The sequence below is a fragment of the Phodopus roborovskii genome, unplaced genomic scaffold (assembly GCF_943737965.1).
Source record: "Phodopus roborovskii unplaced genomic scaffold, PHOROB, whole genome shotgun sequence".
Lineage (NCBI taxonomy): Eukaryota > Metazoa > Chordata > Mammalia > Rodentia > Cricetidae > Phodopus > Phodopus roborovskii.
In genome coordinates this window covers 7519-25319 of record NW_026126604.1, presented here as the reverse complement: position 1 = coordinate 25319, position 17801 = coordinate 7519, and the positions used below count along the sequence as shown (strand labels likewise).

At 40.7% G+C, this 17801-nt stretch overlaps 1 pseudogene; it reads right to left on the bottom strand.

Annotated features, from left to right (window-relative positions):
- LOC127237550 (endothelin-1 receptor-like) overlaps positions 1 to 16645 on the bottom strand; it is a 52616-nt pseudogene extending 35971 nt beyond the window's left edge.
- Between the last annotated feature and the right edge of the window lie 1156 nt (positions 16646 to 17801).

Below are 17801 nucleotides of genomic sequence, written 5' to 3'. Positions count from 1 at the left end.
GTGTATGTGTAGGTCCCTGTCATCAGACTCAGGCCATTGGGCTTGGTGGCAAGTGACTTTACCCACTGAGTCATGTTGCTGGCTCCCAGAATGCTTCTAAAGGGATAGAAATGGCACATAACTTATTCCAGATCACATAGAAACCTTGGTGATGTTTTATTTTGTTTGTTGTTATAGTAAAAAACAAACCTATAACCTTAACCAGGATTTTAAGGCCATCACTTTTTTGTTACAGTTATAGCCTCTAGGCTCCATTAACTTTTGACATGACATCTGAAGTGGACAGTGTAGCAGGAGACACAGGACAGCTTAGGAGGCCACTGAGCCTTTGGGAGAGGAGTTCTGCATGGGAATGGAAGCTTTCTCCTTCCATTCTTGTTTCCTAGAATCTGTGCTTGCACTGGGCCTCAGCCCACACATGGTGTGAGGGCTCAGCACACGGGTTCTTGTCACTTAGCTCAGTCCAATGCGACTCAGTGAAGCTAGTTACGGTACTCAACGTGCTCATGGCCACCACGTGACATCAGCCTTAAAGCGTCACATCTAAATGACACTCGAGTCTGCTATCTCAGGCTCCAGCTACGCTGGAGCCGTAGCCTGGCTGGCAGGGTTTGCACCAGGTTTTCAAATTGGCTTCTGGGATTTTCATTAATCTTTGTCCAAAAATGTAAGAGGAAAACTAAACAGAAGTGAGTTGTTACAATTAACAATTCGATTCTGGGAAAAAGCATAATCCATTATCTCCAAAAGCAGCCACACTTTATTTTCAATCTGAAATTAGAAATCTCTTCCAGAAGGCAGAAGTAATGTGGTTTCATTTTGAACATTTTTGTGATGTAGAGTAGAGGAAAAATTTTGCCATAGATTCTTTTTTTCTAACAATTAACAATAATCTAGTATGAATGGACTTGACAATTTTCAAGTGAATGAATTCTGTAATAATGAGAACGTAGAATTCACTGACTCAGAATGTTCATTATTGCTTGCCCCAAAGCAGGAGAATGTCTAGCGTTATACTCTATTTAAAAAAAAATGGTGTCTTCTTTATTTTTAAGCATAGGTAATTGATTTGTTGAACATTTTGTTCTGAGACCCAATACATTTTCCAAAATTATTCCAATTTATTTAATTATTTTTACAAGCAGCACTAGTGGAAGGAGCAAGAGAGATTGAGAGAGAGAGGGCAGATGGAGGGGGAGGGAGGAAGGGAGGGAGGAAGAGAGAACGGTACAGTTCACATGTGGAATTCGGATTTGAGAACAAGCCTTTGCTTACAGCCTGTTTGAGACAAGGTTTCTTTGTTGTTTTTGTGCTGCGCATGCCAGTCTACTTGGCCCACAGTTCCCGGAAACCTTCCTGTCTCCACCTCCTGACCCATCCTGGGAGCACTGGTCTTAGATGCATGCCACTGTATCTGGCTTCTTCTTTGTGGGCTCGTGAAGTCAAACTTAGGACCTCACACTTGTGTGGCAAGTGCTTTATTCAGGGGCCTATACTCTCAACATTTGCCTTGGCACTGAAAAAAGACAATACAAAAGAAAGAAAAATTTCAATTAAGAAACACGTTTAGGAAACACTTTACATTGCTAGTGGGGGTGCAAGAAGGTGTAACTATTATGGAGGAAATTTGACTATAGTTGCCAAAGCAATGTGCATAGTGACCCTTGGCTCTAGGAATCGCATGTGAGGAATTTTCTCATGCATTCAGCATACCCTTGCTTATTAGGAGAATGTATGCATACATCCATAATCATAGTATTGTCTATTAGAACAAAAAGATTGGGACAGATGATTGTATAAGCTATGATGTTCTCTCACACTGGGAGAGTATAAAACTGTAAAAAAGAATGAAGTAGTATCATTTTATATATTCTCGAAGACCTCTGGGATATAATGACAAATGAAAAGACCAAGGTGCAGAATATTGATTTAGAAACTGGAATATGGAGTGAAGACAAGCAGGAGTGAGGTATAGAGGGGTGGAGGAGAGGAATTTGGAGGACTGCTGTAAAGAAGCCTGTTACTTTGTTTACTAATTAAATCTAGCTAACAGCTAACTAACTAAACAGGGAGAGCCAGGCATGATAGCTCATACTTATAATCCCAGAGTTTGGGAAGCTAAGGGAAGACGATTACCACGAGTTCAAGTCAAGGCTTGTCTAGCTCCAGAGAAGGAGCCTGCCAACACACACACACACACACACACACACACACACACACAGACACACCCACCCACCCACCCACCCACACACACACACACACAGACACACACGCACACACACACACATAAAAGAAACAGAAATGGGAGGGCTGGTCCAGCAGGAAAACTCTTTCTCTCTCCCCCCACCCCCATGCAGCTGGAGGCTGCCTGTGCAGCTCCACTTACAAGTAGAGCTGTGGTGGAATGATTGAGATGTTTGAATATCTGGTGCCCAGTGTGTGTGTGTGTGTGTGTGTGTGTGTGTGCCATGTGAATGCATTTCTGATTTAAAAAAAAAGAAAAGGAAAGGAAAATTAGAACTTCCTCTGAAATGTTTTATTGAATGTAGGGACATATATACATGAGAGTGCATCTGGTACCAAAGGAGAAACTGTCCTTGAAAGGCATGACTTCATGGAGAAGGGGTAGTCTGAACAAAATGTGGGCTTGGACCAAGAATCACCAACCACGAAAAACAATCCAGGGACAAAACTGTCTTGGTCATTCATCACTTACCCAGCAATTGTGGCTAAGAAAGGAATTTTTTTTTTTAACAGATAACATCAGCTCTAGAATCTGCTATGTCTCCTGAGATTCCACAGGAAACTAGATTATAACACTTCGCGACAGTGCACCAATGCCCTGCAAACAGGGAATGGTGGATGGTGCAGCCACTGGAGGCTGCCTGTGCAGCTCCACTTACAAGTAGAGCTGTGGTGGAATGATTGAGATGTTTGAATATCTGGTGCCCAGTTGGTAGAACTCTTTGGGAAGGATTAGGAGGTGTGGCCATGTTGGAGGACCAGCTATTGCTCCAATGCTATGTCTGCCTGCTACCATGACTCACTTTCTAAACTGTAAGCCCCAAATAAACTGTTTCTTTTATATTTTGCCATTGTCATGGTGTCTTATCACAACAAAAGAGAAGTAGCTAAAGACAATGGCTGATTGCAATGACCCCCTCTGTGAAGTTATAAATAGCCGTGTTCCTTGCATAGCTGAACCATAGGTGTAACTCACTCCCTGCATCTAACGGTCCTCACATCCACACAGGGTGTCTTTTGAGGGCTGGCATCTAAGAGATGAGCCTTAGGGAGTCTTCCATCATCTGACTCTGCTTTCCTCTCTCCACCCCCTCAGTTTCCCTTCCTTCTCTCTAACAGTCTGCGAAGGTCTATGCATACGGAGGACATTGTGTCATGAGATTCCATGTATGAGCGTGCACACAGTGTGAAACACATTGGAGCACAGCAGGTATGTCCCACCTCCACACGCCTTCCTCCAGCTGGAAGAGAAGTCATCCCTGACCTCTTCAGTATTAGTGGAAGAAAATTCACTTCTTTTACTCATGGCTGTGTAACTTAACTGGCCCATCCAAACAAATATGAAGTACAGAAATGTTCATATTGAACTTTTAATTTTGTATCATTTTCATCTTTCAAGACTAATTAGTTACTGTTTAGCACAAACCTCCTGGAGAGAGGGCCAGGCTCCCTCCTCCCCTTCCTGAAAACGTAAACGCCACCTAAAATCTGCCTGCCTGGTGTGCTGCTCTTCTTACTACTTGGAAACAATGTGATGAACACAGTGAACAGCATTAACAAATTTGGTTTGAGGGATGTTGTGAGGTATGCTTTACTGCTGGCTAAGGGGGAATTTTTTCTTTCAGATTTATGTTTATATTTTAGAATTTGGAATTTTTACTATTAGTCCTCCTGGCTATACTCTTCTGGTGTTAGTGTGGTGTACTGACCAGACTGTGTAGAAACAGACAGACCTGAGGCATGCCATTTCACAAAAGTAACCTCGGAGAAATTGTCCTCACCAACCCAGTTCTGACTGCTAGAAGTGTTTAAAGTGAACCCAGCACCCTCCATCAGTGCTTCCCAGTGTGTGCACCTTATGGCTTACAAAGAATACTGTGTTAAAACAGCAGTGTGAAAAATGAAGCCAAATGTTCTGTATTTCTTTCTGTATCTCTCGAGATTAATTTAACTTGGAATTTCAGCTGGGAGAAAGAGAGATGTTTTCAAAGAGATGTATTTATTAAAAATAGTATTTTTTTCTGTGTTCTATGGTTTCAAACAGTTCAACAAGCCAGATGGCCTTTAGTCCCAGTACTTGGGAGAGGCAGTTGTATCTTGGTGAGTTAGAGGCTAGCCTGATCTACACAGTGTGTTCCAGATTAGACAGAACTACATAGTGAGGCTCTGTCACAAACAAACAGATTTTAAAACTTTCCTGGGATTCAGACTAACTTTAATACTTGTCCATATCATCAAAAATATGTGTAACTTGAAGTTACAACTGTCCTCAGTTTCTCTCTGTGTTCTCAGATTCTTAGTGTGTGAGTTGACTCAGGTAGTTTCTATATGGGGAGGAATAACAGGTTTCCTTGAAAGGTGAAGAAGTGTAATGGACAAGTTTACAATAGGCTACATGGGTATCTAATGTTTTTGAATCAGAAAAAAAATTCTTTCTAGGAAATACTACTTTGTCATAATTCTGTATCATGTTCTGATATAGTTCTTCAAACTTGTTAACTAAAATATAAATGAATTAGTATAAATAACTATGTTAAAGTGTCTATTTAGTATATACCTATCTATGCAACAGAAGTGCATACACGTGTGCACAAGAATGCACGTGAGAATGTCTATATGAGCACATCTCATAACAATTGAATTAAGTCCATGTTCACAGTGAGAACAAATGAGCTATAACCCAACACCACCATGGCATGACTGTCAGAGGCGTGATGGCAAGACAAAGAAGCCAGACACAACATAGTAGATTGCACAAGACAAAGAAGCCAGACACAACATAGTAGATTGCACAAGGCAAAGAAGCCAGACCCAACATAGTAGATTGCACAAGTTGAATCCATAGAAAGGAATCACAGAGGTAGACCCACACATGCTGTTGGACAGGACAGGGATTCCTTTAGGGTTATGAGGGTGAGGCGGAGTGTGTGAGCTAAAAGTATTCTGTCTTGTTATAGTGACATGTTTGCTCATTTTGTGGAGTCAAAGAGCCATCACAAGAGCACACTTTTCAGTAAGTATTCTGTTACAGGATATATAACTTAAATTATGGTCTTCCGTAAAGGGACACTACCATAATTTTTATGGGGCTCTCTTCCACAAACAAAATCTCTAGAAATAGTCAGGGAAAGACCCCCCCAAAGAGGAATTCCACTAAACTCTTTACATTTAACTATGAGAACAGAACTCTTTCTTTTTGTACATGCATTCTGCAAAAGAGAAAAGAACTCTTTGTCATACATTCTGCAAAATTCCTTTATCTGACATAAAACACACATGATACAGAGGCATAACATTCCATATTTAGCAAATAGGCATGCATCCAGGCAATGATTTTAGACAGTGTGAACATGTTCAAGACTTATTTTAAGTTAGGCACAAATAATAAAATTCTCTATTGATCCAGCAGAACTATTTTATAGCAGGTATACTTTTATGTTTAAGTCCCACAAGAATGGGAATTCGCCCCCATTGTCCATGGTGATACGGATGGACTAAAGGTGTTGTGTTTAGAAAAATAAGCTATGATAAGGTAAGGAGAACATTTCATCACGTTAGAAGTTGGAAAATGATCCCAGATGAGTAAAGAGAAGAATAGAGGTTACCAGGAAATGGGGAGGGAGGGATGAGATCAAGAGATGACTAACGGATACAGAGCAGCTGGGGTTGAGTAACCTGTAATGTTCTGTGGTAAAGATGCCTGAGAACATTTAACTGTAGGCTTCATAGCAGAGAGAAATGGTGCTGGGAGGGAAGATTCTAAATGTTGCTAACACAGAAAATGGTGATGGATGCAGGTAATGGGATCTTGTCATGACACATTGTACCACACATGAGGAAATGCTTCTTTATCTTGTAAATACAATCAGAAAAGAAACTCACAAAAGAGGTGTGAAGTGTGTAAGGTTGGAGAGACATAAAAGGGTAGTTTTGGATAGGTACTACAAGTTAGGATAGAAAATGAATTAGCACAACACTTTGAACTCACCAAGATAGAATAAATAATGGAATATTTTCTCTCAATTTTTCAAATGCAAATGGACTGGACATTGTTGATGTAATTTTTGCCTATATATAATTGTATATAGTTATTGTGTTTATTGCATATAGTTTTTCTATGTTAGTTAACACCTTTGCTTTTTTTTTTAGACAAAAAGGGGGAAATGTTGTGTGATACTTTGTTTGTGTTCTGACAAATAAAGCTTGCCTGGAGATCAGAGAGCAGAGATAGGCCCTCCTTGAACCATAGAAGCTGGGCAGTGGTGGCTCATGCCTTTAATCCCAGCACTCAGGAGGTGGAGACAGGAAGTGATAAGGTCGTGTGGAGACAGGATTTCAGCCTTTTTTAATGGAGGAAGGAGACAGGTAGGAAGCAACTGGTGGCTGCTCCTGGTTTTTTTTATCCCCAATATCTGACTCCCTGGTTTTTATTGATTAAGGTTAATCAGATTAATGCTTTAGTAGACAAATCCAGACCTTTGAGTATGACAGGCAAGCACTTCACTAGATTACACCCTCAGCTCCCCATATACAATTTTGTTGAATTGTAACATATTTGAGTCCCCTTCTTCTACCCAGTTTACAGTTAATGTATTTTCTTTCTTCTTTTCCTATTTTATTATTCTCAGTATTTATCCTACATTTGTGTTTACTTATTTACCATCCTTGCATCTGTGCTTCTTTCATATCTAAGCTCTCCGAGGGAGGGTGGAGGCTGTCTGTGTGTTTTATTTCCCCAATGTCTTTATTGTCTAGTAAGTGAAAATTTAGGGAAATGAAGTCTTAATGAAACTCAATAATCAAATGGTTATTTTTTTTTTTTTCCATTTCTTTGGCCTGTGAATACAAACTTAAATTATTGTAGTTCTTCTTTGTTTAAATTGTTCCTTCTCTACTCACCTTTATTTTATGTGTATAGTATTTTACTGCATATCTGTGCAACAGGTATTAACTAGTGCCCAAGGAGGGCATAAAAAGGTGTGAGTTCCCTAGAACTGGAATTACAGATGGTTGTGAACTGCCATGGGGGTTCTGGGACTCAAACCTAGGTTCTGTGCAAGAGCAGCATTATTCTCAACTATGGGGCCATCTCCCCAGCCCCAAGTCCCAAGTTTGAGCAAGAGCCATGCAAAGTTTGAGGTTTGCTCCCCATTACTCTTAGGCAAGTTGTTTAAAAAACTAGAACACTAGTGAAAGAGGAATTTAGAGTCTGAATTTGCACTAATGTGTGTGCAATCAATAGTAAGAGTTTCTGAGGGCTCATCTGATCCAGTATCCTGAAGACAAAGGATACAGTAGGGGAGAGTCTAAACACTCCAGATTTAAAAGAAAATGTTGATGTTGAAATTGAGATACAAGGCTATCAACAATCACACTGAAAGACACAGTCAGTTTTATTATTGCACTTAGTTTCATCAGTTAACTTCTCAGTGCAGAACAGTTTCTCTGGAAAAACTGGCCACAGTTAAAAACAAAACTGTAGATGCAGGAAGTCATCGTCATCACTCCCAAGAGAGCATGGTGGGTCCAGAAGGCAGCCTTAGAATTCCAGCAGGGTGTTTGCTCTATTCTGATGAGACTTCCTAAAACAGTCCACTTTACTGTTCTAGTCTAAGTTCAGCTCCAGAGGCCGTACATTCAGTTCTCTCCCATTCACCTTACTTTGCACAGTCCACACTAACTGGATCACTTTCTGCAACTCATAACCTATACCACAAAACTACATCAGAATCAAAAAGCCAAGACATCTGGCTCCACCAGTCAGAATATTGGAATCATGGCAACACATACATATATATACGCATGCTTGCACATGTACATTATGTGAAAATCATTGTCTAAACTAAACTGGTTCCATATGTGCATTTTATGTTCAGTATGGAAGCGAGGTGAGCTCTTTGATGGAGGAATCCTATCAACCATGACTCCATTTACCTCTCAGCATGTCCCAACAATAATGGAAACCATCTCACCCCTCCCCCCCAGAGCCAGAGGAACAGCTTCCATTCCGCCATCGCTGATGTGGAGAAAACCGTGCTGTAAGGCAAATGCCAAGGGTTAGCAGAACAGACCCACATGAGAGTAATTACATAACATGACTATGAGAGAGAAAGCAGTGAGGTTCCCAGACACAGGAAATGAGCAGTCAGAAAGGGAGGGAGGTAGACCTGGACAGAGTTCTGAAGTCTGTCCAGACAGCAACTTATCCTCATAACAAACAGAGAACTGGCTAATAAATTATCACTCTGTCATTTCATGTCTTGTACATTTATTCTTAAAGAAGCCATTTCGATGGATTTTTGCAATGAGCAAGTCTTCACAATGCCAGAAATGTAACTCATTTTCCCTATTCTCTAAAAAGCAAATGAAATGTTTTGTTAAATGAATGCTCATTTTGTTATTCTAAATCACTTGGTTTAAAACATATCTATCTAAATCACATCATAAATAAGTGTAAATTTGTATTGCATAGTAACTTTGGAAAGACTTTTTTACATGACTATATATTCCCAAAGAGAGAAGAAATTATATAGCACAATTTCTGAACCCATAGGAAAAGAATTTTTGGCCTCTAGAAATAAAGGGATGAGGGTCTCTTCTGTCACAGTGTGGTGTTCTGTTTCTCACAATTTTTTTTTTGCTTTATGAGCCCCAAGACATTCTGATTTGTGGGGGTGGGGGAGTAGAAAGTCAATAACTTCAATAATCAAGTAAGTCTGCTAGGTCTGGAAGAAAAGCAGCCTAAAAGAGTCAACTACAGTGATTTTTTTTTTAAACCTCATTCATCAAAGTATTTTAAGCTGGGCATACGAGATGAAGTGATACATGGGAATGATGGCAACTTGCCTCTCAAGGGAACTTTTAGGCAAACAAATACACTTGCAAATACAATGGAGCATGTGTAGATGTCTCATGGGATTAATGTGGGATGCTGTGGGAGCACATTAGGAGGCAGTAAACCCTAGGCTGGGTAAGGAATGGCTGCCAGACATGAGAGAGAGATGCTGAGGCTGGGTTCTGAAACACAAAGTGTAATAAAAAAGCCCAGAAGAGGCATGAGGGAAAATCATCTGAAGCTGATGGACCATCTTGAGATCTTGGTTAGGTCAGGGAGTAGATAGAAGCCTAGAGAGACAGGTGCTGGAGAGGAAACATAAGCACTGGGAAACAAAGCATCCGCAAGGGACAGAGGTCTTGACAAAAGGAAGTGGATTTCTCTATTAAAATTTGAGGGAAGCTTCTGCAGTTAATTTCATGATTATAACACCACTACTGGCATGAGTGAAAAGGTCTGCTTCTCTCTGTTGAAGAATGCAATGAGGGGTGGGAAACAACATGATCCCCACACATGGAATTTGATAGGTAATTTAACTTGGAAAATATGATGGATAGACAACAGATATCTACTCTATAAATGAAGATTCTTTTGTTAAATCAATGACCATCATTATCTGAAGGTCTCATAAAAAATTGATTACAGGGATCAGAGATGGCTCCTTGCAGTACAAGCACCAGCTGCCCTTACAGCCTAGAGGAAGAACAGAGTTCAGTTCCCTGCACCCCACATGCCAGCTCACAACTGTCCATGATCCAGCTCCAAGTGATAAGACACCCCTCACACAGGCATACATGCAGGCAAAGCACCAGTGCACATAAAACAAAAACAAATATTTTTTAAAAAGAAAGAAAAAAATTTATTAGAAGTTAATTTCAACAGTCAAGGCTTATGTCAGATCAGAACAAGCAATACTGAACATGTATGTTTGAGGTGGTTGATGTATAAGTCATGACAACTTATTTCTAAGACCCAAACTGTCTTGGTGATTGGCTGCGCCATAAAAATGACAGTTGTACTACTGCCCCCCACTAGTACAAGAATGCAGAGTCTGGGTGAATATGGGGAGTAATTGGCCTTAAGTAAAAGCCCTTTGTTTACCACCCTGCTCAGATCCTCTGCCTGAGAGGGCCCTGGGAGCCTTTGGCTTCCCATTGGCAAAATGTCTCCTGGTGGTTTTATATAGAAAATGCATTTGCTTACGTGGTTGCTGCTTCCCAGTAAGGGGTGGTTGCTTAGAGCAGGACACAATCAGTAATCACAGTTAGCACACCCTACCTCAGGGATCTACTTCTTGCTATGTGCTAAATGAGGCACTATTCACCTACCGTACTATCTAAAAAGATTTTTTTTTTTTTTTTTTTTTGCACCGGCGTGAGCTTTTTGCTATGGAGGTCCTGTGTCTCTAAGCTGACTTGTTGCCTCTCCTCATGGCCATAAGTCTCATTCATTTTACCCTGTGTCTCTCATACATCATGTTTTCCCTCATTCTTGTTTCTGCTTAAAAGGCAAGGCGCAGTGGCTTATGGGAACATCTGTGTGAACATCTGGGTAAATTATTATCCTGAAGCTACATGCTGCCAAGCTTTTGCCCTCCCACAAACCCCACTTTTTGAGGTTTCACTTTTTTATAATCTATAACTCATATCCTGACATATATTAACCTGATATAATTTTATAAGTCATTAAAGAATAAAAATTAGTACATTCTGTGTTTCTAACCAATATGCTAACTGGGGATTGGTTTGGATCCTCAAGCACTAGAGAAGATATTTGCATTGTGTTGCCATCCTCACCATGCAAATGTTTTGTGAGAACATATTAATATACTTGGCCAAATTTTATATTGTTTGAAGTTGGATGTTGACAACACATTTTCCTGGCAAACTGAATCCATCTCGTATATGCAGTAAAGGCTGTTAAGTGCAAGCAAACTCTTTTCTTCTCTCATGCTCTTTACTCGTCTTCTTTTGCAATTATGCTATTATCTGCTTTTTGAGCCACTAAAAATTAGGGTTGTCCTTTGATCAGTTTGTCATATGCTGCCCCTCAGCACTACCACTTGCAAGGCCCTTGAGTGTTTGAAAACCTGAAGCCAAGTGACATTCATTTGCTTTCTGTGTCCTGCCTGCTTCACACTCTGTTTTGTTGCATCTTTTCTGTGATTTTTCTCGTCAGTCATATGTGAGGGTTTACGTGCAGGCAAGGTCTGGAGCCATTTCTCTTCATTGTTTGATTATTTCTTCCTAATGCCACATATACACTCCAGATGTTACCCAGTTTTTTATTAATGATCTTTAAATGCCTTGATAGCGCCTATTTGGAGTCAAGCTCACTGATATATATGCCAAGAGACCATGAAAAGGCACTAAGCTACATGGCTAGTGACAGATGGGAAACAGCTCAGCTATGTGACACTTGCCTTTCCATAAACTGCTCTATGGGACACTCTTGTACAATCCCTTCCTAAATGAGAACAATGTTAACAGACAGAACACTGACTATGGTAGCCTCTCATTCTTCTCGTGACATTGCTACTTTTGACTCAGCTGCAGTTCATTTAGCTAGCCCTAAGGTACAGTCTGCATACTGCCCCGATCATATGTATTTGCACTCTGACACAAGACTCCTTAGGTTGAATATGTAACCAGCACTGTTGGCAGAGATTGAGGCAGAACAGTTTCAGATCACGTGTTTAAGATAAAATTTTAAATAGAGGACCCATTTTGCAGATGAACTTTTCACAGGAAAACCTATGATCCCCCATTTGGACTAAGACTCAGCTAAGGTACTTAATCTATTTCTGACCCATCTATCCCTTCTGTGCTAGGAGATCAAACAAAACAGTACTTAAGTGTCAATCATGGCAGTGTTTTGTTTTTTTTTTTTTTTTTTTTTTTTTTTGAGAAGAGCAAAGTCTCTTTTGAAAAAATTTATTTATTATTTTTATGTGATGTGTGTGTGACCTGTGTGAATTTATGTGCACCATGTGCATGCAGGAACCCACAGAGATCAAAAGGGGTTGCTGGGTTCCCAGAACTGGAGATACAGGCACTTGTGGAACTGCTGCTGTGTGAGTGCTGAGGAAACAAAACCCGGTCCTCTGCAATAACCACCGGGCTATCTCCCAGCCTGAGAACTAGACAGTCTCCTTTCAGTCATTAGCTCCCATTAGGTGTTGGTGCCCTGAGAAGACTGCGATCCCAGGTATATCAGCTTTCTGCAAAAGACACTGTTTCTGATCCATCACATGGGGAAGGCTGGATTGAAAGTCACACAGGGATGACGATCAAAGAAGCATTTACACCAGGTGCTCCCCTTCCTGGAAGCCAGCTATCAATGTTCCCTTTCTCATCTGTGAGAGAGTCTGAGGTGCAACAGACTTTGGGGTATATGATTTTGAAGCATGTGATTCCTGGATGAAAACTTGCCTTGATTACCCCATGTATGTGTGTGACCCCCTACTTTCAATGTGTAGTGAAACTGAAATTCTAAGAACACAAGCCATTTTTAAGTAACAGTATTTTAAAAAAAGATTCCTACAACCAAAAAAAATATGTTTATTTAGTGAAAAATATCTGGTGAGTTAAAAAAAAAAAAAAGCCCTGATGTGATTGCTAAACAGAATAATAGGAGTGACTAGAAAACCTTCGTGTGTGTGTGTGTGTGTGTGTGTGTGTGTGTGTGTGTGTGTGTGGTGTGGGGGTATGCATGTGTATGTGTATGCATGTGTATGTGTGGTGTGTGTGTATGTGTGTGTATGATATGTGGTATGTGTGTGATGTGGTGTGTGTGTGTGAGTGTGTGAGTGTGTGGTGTGTGATGCATGTGTATCTGTATGCATGTGTATCTGTATGCATGTGTATGTGTGTTGTGTGTGTGTATGTGTGTGTGTATGATATGTGGTGTGTGTGTGGTGAGATGTGTGGTGTGTGTGTGTGTGTGTGTGTGTGTGTGTGTGTGTGTGTATGTGTGTGTGGCAGGTGAGTTTTCCCAGCAGAACATGTGGAGGTCAAAGGTTGCTAGATTATCTTCTTCAATTGAAAACTAACCTTTTTGAGATAGGATCTCTTACCAAACTTCACTTCCATTTTGGCTTCATCTAGGAGCCCATCAAGCAGGCAGGATCTACCAGTCTCCAACTCACAGAGCTGAGGTTACAGGTGTGCTGCCATGACTGACTCTTCACTCAGGTGCTAGGGATTTGAACATAAGATCCTCCTTACTTTGTTCACTGAGCCATATCCCCAGCCCTGAAACTCATCTATTTAGAGAGCTTAAAAGGTCATTTAACTTTCCAACATAATTCTTCCAGTAATGAGGAGAGATGAAAAGTACGTGTCCATCATTTTAGAGAAATCTGCATGTTATTTTCTTGGATATCTAATACAGTGATTAAGATGAGATGGACAGGTGCTGACATAGTGAACCAAATGTGGCTAGAAGGATCCAGATTGCCTCAGGGTGTGCTGGCAGGAGGCAGTGATGGAGACTAGGACCTCACACTACCTGGAAGGACATCTCCTGACTAGTCTGGGTAGAATTCAGAGGAAAGGCAGAGGTTGTGGCTTCTGTCGGGAGAAGAGATGACAGAATATTGGTGATATCTTCACTGTCTTGGCCTCTTAAGCTAATGACAGTGATGCTTTCTCCTAGCAAGAGGACTGAGATAATTATTTAAAACTTTAATATTCAAATCTTTTTTAAAAGGTTTAATTTCTAAAACTACTACTGGCCCACTGACTCATGTTTGCATTTAAATCACAGGAATTAAAATGACCACAGTCATGTGGATGTGAAAGCACCATAGGCTAAACTGTCTATATCACTTCAAATTATAACGGTGCATTGATCATGAGTCCCCAAAGCGAAGAACAATGGAGCTGGACAACAATGTGTCAAATCTACTCGCTACAGGAATACAACATAATTTGTTTTTGGATTTCTACAATAGTCAGAACTCTCCAGCAACATGATTCACTATCTAGTAGAAATGAAATTCACTGTGTTGATTGGCAGGAGCAACCTAAGATAACCATTCCTTTGGCCCCAGCCCCTGCATCTATTGGTTTGCCAAGAAACAGCTTTGCATCTATAGAGCAGTGCTTCCAGACAAAGCAGGAGCAGGAGTTAATTTGAGAGAGTTCATCACTCTCCTGAGATAAAGATGAACTCATTAACCAGTGTCTATGTGTAAGCAATCAAGAGTTAATAATAATATTCACCAATAACCAACTGACACAAAACCCATGACAGTCTATTAAACCATCATGAAGAAGGCTATCACAAGAAAGTAGAGAGGTATTAAAAGTACTCATGACAACTCATAAGTGGAAAATTTTAAGAGAAAAAAGTAAATTTGAAGCATATCCTAAACATTTTAAATTAATTATTCATTTTCCAACTTTGCATACAACTAATTTAGTCCAAAATTCTGTTTTATGTCCACAGGCAAATCACATGCATTCACATACTTATTCTGAGGAAAGAAATTGGTGTAATTTTTTTTGATTATTCATTGTCTAATTTCCTACTTTCCATAAAGTATGGTACGAGTTTGAAAGATAGTTAATATTCAAAAATTATCAGCTGGGTGGGCTGGCACATGTTTTAATCTAAGCAGAGACAGGAGGATCTCTGGAGTTCAAGACCAGCCTAGTCTGCAAAGGAGCTCAGGGTGGCTCAGGCAAGAGAGAAAACTTGTCCCCAAAACAAAACAAAACAATCCACCTTAGTGCTAGAACACCCGTGCTGAGGTGATACTCCATGAAAATTCACTGTGATTTAGACACATCTACTACAAACGGCAGGGCTGTTCCAGGCTGCCCCATACTCATAATTTAATTGGCAAAAACAGTTTAAAGTAATATTTTAGAACTGTATTACTTAGAACAGTGGTTCTCCAACCTTCCCTAATGTGTGATCCCTTTAATACAGTTCCTTGTGTTGTGGCGATTCCCCAACCATAAGATTATCTTGCCATTGCTACTTCACAATTGTAATTTTGTTACTGTAGTGAACTGTTGCCATCTGATGCCCAGCCCCTAAAGGGTCACAACCTCTTGAGAGTCACTGACCTAGAATAATTTATTTCTAGACAGAAAAGGAGGAAAGGAAGAGGGGGAGGAAAAGAAATAAGAGGAGGAGGAGAGAAGGGAGAAGAGGATGGGGGGAAGAAAGGTGAGGAGCTTGACTTCACACTAGAAGATGTGGGCAGGAGAAGGGGAAGAGAGAGAAGAGGAGAGGGAGAGGGGGTAAAAGGGAGGGGGGAGAAGAAAGTCTGGGGAAAGCATTTCCTTAGGTTTCAGGTGAAGGTGCTTCTTAAAATGTGGAACACGTATGCAAATTTCATTTGAACTTCTTTACCGTTTATTTTTTTCAGCAATTTTCCCTCACAATGAATTATAGCTAATTCGGAATATTTTGTTCTTTGGTTTTAGTTTATTTTCCTCAAATAGTCTCTAAGGCCAGTCAGCCCCAGCTATGTTTAGACACTCATCACTCCCCGTGGAAGCATCAACCTTTTCTTCATTGTCTTTGGACCACTGTTGTCTAGCTCAGGGATGGACACATGTTACAGCTAAATGTGGGAAGGTGTAACCAGGCCTATTTTAAATGGTTTTAGTTAGTAATTTAATCCTGGCCTCCTGCCTGCAGATTTACGTTATCTCCAAGTTACCAGACAGAGAGGAATGCAGTTGCCCTTTTTAGCCTCAGTCATCTGCCCGGAGCACCCAGACTAAAATAGAAGCTTTCCACTTGAAAACTTCTCTCTGCTGTGGGTATGTATTCTCAGGCAGCATCTGAGTGAAAGATAACTGAAAATAAATATTCAATCTTGCGTTTGTTGGGGAGCTTGGTACATCCACACTTAAAAACTCAAAAGAAACTTCCAGTCATCGGTGCCACAAGATGGTCGGAGGGGCCAACAAAATGGAGCATTGGCCTGGGAATCCCACTTCATGCAATAAGAAACATCCCAAGTGGTCACCCTGGAAATACGTTTCACCAACAACTAAGTTAGAAAACAGCTAATATATAACAATAAAAATCTTAAACGCCAATGAGCTATAAGATAGCAGAACCAAGCCTCCCAGTCAGAACAGAGCCAAGGGGTCAGAGGTCAGCAAAGTGCAGGAATTTCCTACCTTAAACACATTGATGGGGAGAGATCAATAACCACGTAGATAAGGTCTCCCAGGGCCAGGGCTTGCTCTGAGCGCATTGGGGCCATTCCTCATACAATTTCTGGTAAATGATCCTAAGCAGAGTTGCGTTCCCCACCATTCCCAATGAAGATTGTGCAGGATATCACAGTGGTGATGTATTTGAAAGCAGATGTGATTTTAGTCTGCTGTGGACAATAGCTATGCATTGAGCCGTTGCTGGGCAGGACCAAATTGGTAGGTTGATGAGTGGTACTGGGAGAGTTAGAATTCTGTCCCCAGATAAGAGGTGAAGTCCCTCCCATGGTGCTTAGGTTTAGTTGTATCTCTCAGGATTGTCACTGATTACTCCTCCTACCAGGGCAATAAAAAAGGAGGCCATAAGGCAAAAAGTATCCATCTTAATGTCACATTGGAAGAAATGTCTTATGCCGCTTATACTCTGCTCTTTCACCTGAAAGAAAAAAATAGGAAAAGTATTGTTATTGTTATTATTGTTATTTGCTACAAAATCTAGCTGTCCCCAAAGATCATAGGAAACCGGTGTTCACTAATTTAATGAAAATATAAACCATATTTGGTAATTAGTTGCTACTCTTCCCAGGCTACCCATGGTAGACCAAAAGGCCAAAGATTTATTACAGCAGGCATGACCCCCATCCCCTCCTCCCCCTCCCCATCCTTCACCCCCCCCAGGCTCTAGCTACTAGCTCTGTCTGTGTCTAGAACACAATAGTAATAAAAGATGTTTCGGTTTTCCTTAGAGATAGCAGTTTCTCTCTTAATTCAGGCTAATGAGAACCCCAATTCTTGAGGCACTGTGCCAATATGTCATGTGCTGCTGCTGTTTAGCCCATGTGATGATTCCATGAAGTCACACACAGGTCTATCAGGAGGACAGAGAAGCTAAAAGGAAATCCCAGTTGCTCATGAGGTCACAGATGGTTGCATACCCACAACTCTGATGTAGCTCCATCCTGGCTCCAAACCCTGAGCTTTAATTATTGTCATCCTAGTCTCTCATTTTCATGCTGTATTTGTGCCAAGAACATACTGAAGATGTCCCAGAGTTTAGACAGAGCAGCAGGCTGGGAGGGGTGCTCTGGTATGATCCAAAGACTATAGGCATCCATTTGTTTTGCCACTTGCAAAGAGTGTATGGTCCCTCCTGCCCAGTAATCCAGGTTTCTTTTCTATCTCTTAGAGAAAAGCATTTAGACACTAGAAGCCAAGGAAGGTCAGTAAGAGGCTAACAATCAAAGGCAAATAGCTCCCCTTCTCCTTCAGTGTTTTATACCTTTCTTTATTCATCTGTAAATGAAGACCGTGACTTCATTTAGGCAGTGGTGTGTATCTAGGGGCACACACAGCTAATCCCAAGTTTTGAGACTTACATTCTTTTTTTGGAGTCTGCTCAAGGCTGTTACTGACCACTTTTAGGGAATTTTGACCCAGTAGTCATCACTACGTTTAGGCTTAGTCAGTGTATAGGACAAAATAAGACATGTTGTCGACTCGGATAGGAAGTAAATACCAGCAGTGCATTGTGTACTTCC